Here is a 7,141-nt window from a genome sequence, read left to right on the forward strand (position 1 = left end):
AATAAGGATAATTCGAACTTAATCAAGAATAAACCTTACAACAACTAGGGGTGTCAAACAGGTCGGGTTGGGTCAAATGGGTGAAAAATTGAAACCCTGACCTGATCTGTAGCAGGTCGGGTCAACCTGCTAATGACCCATTTAACCTGCTTTTTTTTCAGGTCATTAAACCCATATATTTCAGGTCATTTGACCCATTTGACCCAAATATTCTATTCACATTTTTACTCAAATCAGACTCATTGTGCAATGATATCTTCATGGGATCATCACTTAACCCAATTTCAGATTCATCATCAATTGATTTAACAACATCATCAATTGATTCATCATCAGATTCATCATCAATTTAACAACATCAATTGACATGATTATTCCTAAGAACAACAAAATGGAAATACAAAAGCAAACTCCAAAGGAAAATACACAAAGAACTACATAGCAGTAACAGGATTTGGTGGAATGGAACACAAACAAAATCGAAAAAATCGAGCATTAAGAACAATGAAAATAGCAGTATCAGGACTAACAGCAATGAACATTAAAATCAGAAAAAATCGAACAAAAAAAATCAGAAAAATCAGACAATAAAAATAAAAGAATGAGAACAGAGAAGAGGAAGGCCTGAAGGTCGAAGACTCAAAGCACTCGAAGACGAAGTGGAAGGCGCACAAAGAAGAGGAATGAGGAAGGCGCACAAAGAACTGAGAGAAGACGAATGAGGAAGGCGCACAGAGAACTGAGAGAAGAGGAATGAGGAAGGCGCACAGAGAACTGCGAGACGAGGAATGAGGAAGGCGCACACTCGCACAGAGAACTGAGAGAAGAGGAATGAGGAAGGCGCTGCGCACAGAGAAGACTGAAGAGGAATGAATGAGGAACAGAGGAAGGAGAAACCACGAAATAATTTTAGGGTTTATGATTTTGAATGGAACAGAGCGAAGAGGAATGGGTTAATATCGCAGGCCCAACTCCCAAGTGGGTTAATATGGGTCGACCTGACCTGAATGACCCATTTAATAAATGGGTTAAACAAGTTTTTTCGGGTTTAAAAATTCAACCTGAACCTAACACATTTAATAAATAGATCAGGTCGGGTTGACCCATTTAATTAATTGGGTCAAAAATCTAAACCTAAACCCGCTAATTTCGGGTCGGTTTCAGATCAGGTTGGTAGGTCGGGTCAGCTTTTGCCAGCCCTAACAACAACTCTTGGCAAGAATATACTACAGACAATGTTATTTTATTCTTAAGTATAAACTTGTCGACAAGCAACAAAACAGTTTTATTAACCATCACAATAAAATCACATAATCATTATAGTAGTAAACAAAAGTCAATGGTCATGGTCAAGTTAATGCCAAAGTCAAGTTCTCCATTTATATGACTTTAACTACAAATGGTCATAAACTATCTAATTAAAATAAATAAGTAGTACATGAAATTAACACATAACCAAGCAATTAGGTACATGACCAAATTAATGAATTAATAAATTAAATCAGATTTTAATTCCTCTTAACCTTAATTAATTCGCAAAATTTAAATTAACTAGTTTAAGCCATTATTAAGTAATAATTTTGTAAAATTAAACCCAAATTCATTAAATTAAATATTAAATAATTACCAACTAAATAGATACTGAATTAAATCACATGAAATTAGATTTTAACCTTTTAGCTAATTCGCTGAACACTTTACTCATAAGTTAGTTAATTTAATTAACCAAAATGAAACTAGAACAATTATATTAAATAAATTTACTAAAATAATTATTAGACTTAAGTTAATGATAAAACTTAATTTCAGACTCAAATTTAAATAATTTACGTGGCTAACTAATAATAAAATAAATTCTGGAAATAAACTGTCAATTAATCGCAATAGTTGAATAATTACTAGAAATTCCATATTAATTAGATTAAGTGGCCCGAATTAACCAAAATTAATTTACACTATTACCTACTAATTATAATATATTTTAGTGTTAAAATAATGTGGAAATAAATTAAAATCAATATATTACAGCCAAATTACTATTAATAAATAGTGCAGATTTTTCAAATTTTCATAATAATTTAAAATAAAATTATTCAAATCACGAAAATTAATTTTAACCAATCTTAAATTAAATCTATGTTTTAACACATCATAGAAAATTAAAATAACAATAATATATGCACGAAAGTAATTAAAGCAAAATTTACAATATAAAATCGAAGTAATCAATTTAAATTTTAATTAATCCTAAACAAGACTTCTATGTTTAATTAAGAAACTAAGTGAGGAAAAATCTAGTTACCTGGATAATGGAGGAAAGTAATAATCTTTAGAAGATTAAAGAAAACTCCAAGAAAATCTCCCAAATAATTTGCAAAATAAATTCCTTGAAGTAAGCTTGAATAATTCAAAATAAGTCTTCAAAAGTAGCCCAAAAATATGATACTATTTTGGCACTTGAAGAAAAATAAAGCAAGCATTTTGATTTTTTTTTTTTAGAGAAAAGAATGAGAGAAAGAAAGTTTATGAGCTAGTTTATGAATGAATGAAAAATTACATAACAATAGGCTAGTATTTATAGGAGGGGAAAAACCATCCCAAAAGACTTCTCATAATGGTTGAAAATTATGAGCATTTGGGAGTTCAATCAACTTGAGGAAAAGAAAAATGAAAAGATTTGAAGGATGTTCATGCATTCATTCCATTCTAGAATGTACCAAATAATTAAGCATGAATTAGAATCAATTAACTTAATTAAACACTAATTTTACAAGCCTATCATGATAATAATGTACTAAAAAAATATTTAGTCCTCCTAATTTAAAACTTGTTACCACAAGTTGGTCCAAAATAAATAACCTAGGACATATAATAGTAGTACATAAATTTAATTAAAATAATATAATAACTCAACAACAACAACAACAACAACAACAATAATAATAATAATAATAATAATAATAATAATAATAATAATAATAATAATAATAATAATAATAATAATAATGATAATAATAATAATAATAATAAAATAATAAATAAATAGAATAGAACAGAGTGACAGCCTCTCTCTCCTGCGATGTGGAGACGAATTTAGGGTTCGATTCATAGTGTTGGACGGCGGCGCCTGCACCCAGCCAGAGGTGGTCTAGGTGACCTCAACCTCGCTGATTCTCATGGGACGAAGGGGGCGATCACAGAAGGTGTTAGGAAAGCAACAATCGTCGGCAGCCATTGTCAAAGAGGCGAGATCTCAGTCCCGAACCCAGACATCGAACCGTTATTGGATTTCCCAGAAATCCATGAATGACAGAGATGATGATGGAAGTAATGAAGAAGCTCAACAATCCCAGAACCTGCTGAATCAAGCTAAGGAACGAGAGGAAGTACAGACGAGCGCAAAGAAGGCTCAATCAAACGAAAAGGCTGTTGATATCCCGACGGAAAAACAAACAAAAATTACAGAAATTGCAGAAATTGCAGAGGAACGAACCATTGAAGCATCATCAATCAGCTCTAAGATGAACAGCTGGGTAGATACTTTAAAAGGAGCAGGGATGCAATCAGAATGCTCCAAAGCCCAGAATGTGACAACGAAACAGACAAGCCATCAGAATCAGGTAATCCACCCACTATTGATTTTGATGATATAGTTGATGAAATTTGCTATTGGGAATCTGCCATGATCTGTTATGTGTTGGGTGCAAACCCTCCGCTCAAAGTTATGGAGGGCTTTGCTCATAGAATGTGGAAACATCAGGATTTTGATAAGCTGGTTGGAATCGGGAAAGGGGTTTTCTTAGCGAGATTTCATAATAAAGATAACATGCTTAAGATATCTAATGGTGATCATATTTTCTTTGATTCTAAACCTTTGATCATGAAACCATGGTCTCCTGATATAGATGTTATGAAGGATGAGGTTAAAACTGTGCCCATGTGGATCAAACTACCTGGTCTAGACCTGAAATACTGGGGTATAAAAGCCTTGACTAAAATATGTAGTGGTGTGGGAAAATTTATCAAACCAGATAACTCCACACTCAACAAAGACAAATTGCAGTTTGCCCGAGCTTTAATTGAAGCTGATTTGGATGGCCCCTTGCCTGATACTATTACCTTCATTAATGAAAAAGAAAGTACTATTAGTCAGATAGTGCAATATGATTGGAAGCCAGTTCTTTGTACCTTGTGCAAACGATTTGGGCATGAAGGGAAAAATTGTAGGAGAGGGGCAACAGCCACTGTTAAACGATGGGTTCCAAAGGTCAAACAAACCCAGCCTTTGATGCAAACACAACAACAAACTGAGCATGCCACGCAGCAACAGAATCGACATGACAAACAGCAAGAGGATGAGGGATTTACTGCTATAAAGCGGTAATCCTCATCACCACAGAAACTAACCATGCCTTCGGTTGAGGGCAAATTTTCCGTGACCAACAAATTTGACATGTTGACAGGGGAGAATACAGTGGAGCTAGAAACAATAGATGGCACTACCAAGCCGTCTGAGGTAAGTGCTACGCATGCTCATGGGGGAATGGATCACTCCCTTATTGGGCATGGATAATTTCACTATTTGGAATGTAAGAGGGCTAAATGACTTGGAGAAAAGGAGGAAGGTTAAAGACTTTGTCTCCCACCACAAAATCCAATTATTTAGTCTTCTTGAGACTAGGGTAAAGAGAGCCAACCTTGGTAATTTTTACCTTAGCCTATGTCCCGACTGGAATTTAGTTTCTAATCATTCCCATCATTATAATGGTAGAATTATTGTTGCTTGGAACCCTCATGTTTTTACTATTGATGTGTTAGTTATGACCGATCAATTTATTCACACTGAAATTTTGGTTAATGCTACTAGAATAAAATTTCTTTGTACTTTTGTGTATGGCCATAATGATGCTCAAAAAAGGAATAGCCTATGGAACTTTCTTTCAGATACGGCTGCTAACCATTCCAAACCATGGTGTGTAGGTGGAGACTTCAATGCTATCATGCATTATGATGATAGAATTGGCTCCATTGTGCGAGAAAAAGAGATTCGTCCGATGGCTAATTGTATGCATCAATGCAGGCTTCATGATGTCAAAAGTATAGGGAGATATTATACTTGGAATAACAAGCAAGATGGGTGTAACAGAATCTTATCAAAGATTGACAGATTCTTAAGCAATCAACTTTGGGAGAGCACATTCCAAGAGGCTATCGTTCGTTTCAGTCCAGAAGGGGAATTTGACGTAGCCCTATGGTGATCACCACAGTGACCGTGCAACATGGTCTTAAGCCTTTCAAATTTTATAATCATTGGGTGGCCCATGAGCTCTTCAGAGAGACAGTCAAGCATACATGGAATCATAATTGTGAGGGCACTAGAATGTTTAAAGTAATTCAGAAATTGAAGAAGTTGAAGCCCCTGCTTAAAGCAGTAGATGGTAGAACGGAGTCCTCTCTTGCCGTAGCCTTTAAAGATGCTAAAACTTCTCTATTTCAAGCACAAGAAGCTTTGCATCAAAATCCAAGTGACCCCAATCTAGCACATGAGAAAAAGATAGCAGCAGTTAATTTCCAGAACACTAATCGTGATTATCAGCTGATTCTTCATCAGAAAGCAAAGCTCAATTGGTTAAGAGAGGGTAATGAGAACACCAAATTATTTCATAATTACATCAAGGGGAGAAAAAAGAACAACCTTATCTTAGCTTTGGACGATATGGATGGCAACTGGGTTGATACTCCTAAGCTTATCACTAACTCCTTTATTGATTTTTATACTCACTTGCTAGGTACCACAATGGAGTGCAGATGTTGTGTTTATGATCGTATTATCAAGCAGGGCTGTTGTCTGGAGAATAACCAACACTTGCTACTTGATTGTATCTTTTCACAGGAAGATATCAAGAAAGCTTTTCTCTCGATCAACAAAAACAAGGCCCCCGGTCTTGATGGTTACAATAGTGCTTTTTTCCAACACTCTTGGGATATCATAGGAGATGAGGTATCATGGGCAATTTAGGATTTCCGTTCTAGAAAACTGCTCAGAGAAATCAACATAACTGTTGTTACTCTCATTCCCAAGGTGAATGTTCCAAAGTCAGTCAAGGAATATAGACCTATTGCTTGTTGTACTGTTATCTACAAATGCATTACCAAGCTTATTTGCTCTCAACTTGGCAAGGTTCCCCCCTCAGTGATCAGTTCGAATCAGGGTGCGTTTGTTTCTGGTAAGAATATTATCCACAATGTTCTCCTCTGTCAGGACTTGGTCAAACTTTATAGACCGAGTCAGAAACAGCGAGGGTGCCTCATGAAGCTTGATATTACCAAGGCTTATGACACGGTTGAGTGGAGCTTTATTAAAGACATGCTGGCCCATCTACGCTTTCCTAATCACTTCATTGAGATGGTGATGACGTGCATTACCGCTCCTGCCTATTCTTTACTCATCAATGGTAATCCTACTCCTCTTATCCTACCAAAAAGAGGCCTCAGACAAGGTGACCCGCTGTCCCCCCTTTTGTTCACCCTTTGTATGGAATATGGAACTAGAATTCTTCAACAAGTGGCCAATCTCCCTGGCTTTAAATTTCACCCAAGATGCAAATCTCTCAAACTGAATAACCTATGGTTTGCTGATGATATGCTACTCTTTTGTAGTGGTGATATTGACTCCATTGCCATGATGATCAGTGGTCTTAAGCTCTTCTTAGAGACCACAGGCTTGCAGATTAGTGCGAAAAAGTCAGAGATTTATCTTGCAGGCATGACAACACGTGAACAAGAGATGATTAGTAAGTTTTCTGGTTTTAGGATAGGCAAGCTCCCTTTCACTTACCTTGGGGTCCCAATGGACACCAAGAAGATCACTCCTAAGGAGTGTGAAGTTCTCATTGACAAAATGTGTAAGAGGATCAAGCTATGGAGCTCTCGGAATCTTTCTTACAGTGGTAGACTACAATTGGTAAATTCTATCCTGGAATGTTTCTTACGTACTGGACTCAGATTTTTATATTGCCGAAAACAGTCATCACAAAAATAAATAGTGTGTGTCAACATTTTCTTTGGCATGGAGTCAGCTATAGTACTAAACATGGAAATATTGCTTGGGAAAATCTGTCACTCTAAAGAAGAGGGGGGG

This window comes from Amaranthus tricolor, chromosome 12, assembly GCF_026212465.1.
Source record: "Amaranthus tricolor cultivar Red isolate AtriRed21 chromosome 12, ASM2621246v1, whole genome shotgun sequence".
Lineage (NCBI taxonomy): Eukaryota > Viridiplantae > Streptophyta > Magnoliopsida > Caryophyllales > Amaranthaceae > Amaranthus > Amaranthus tricolor.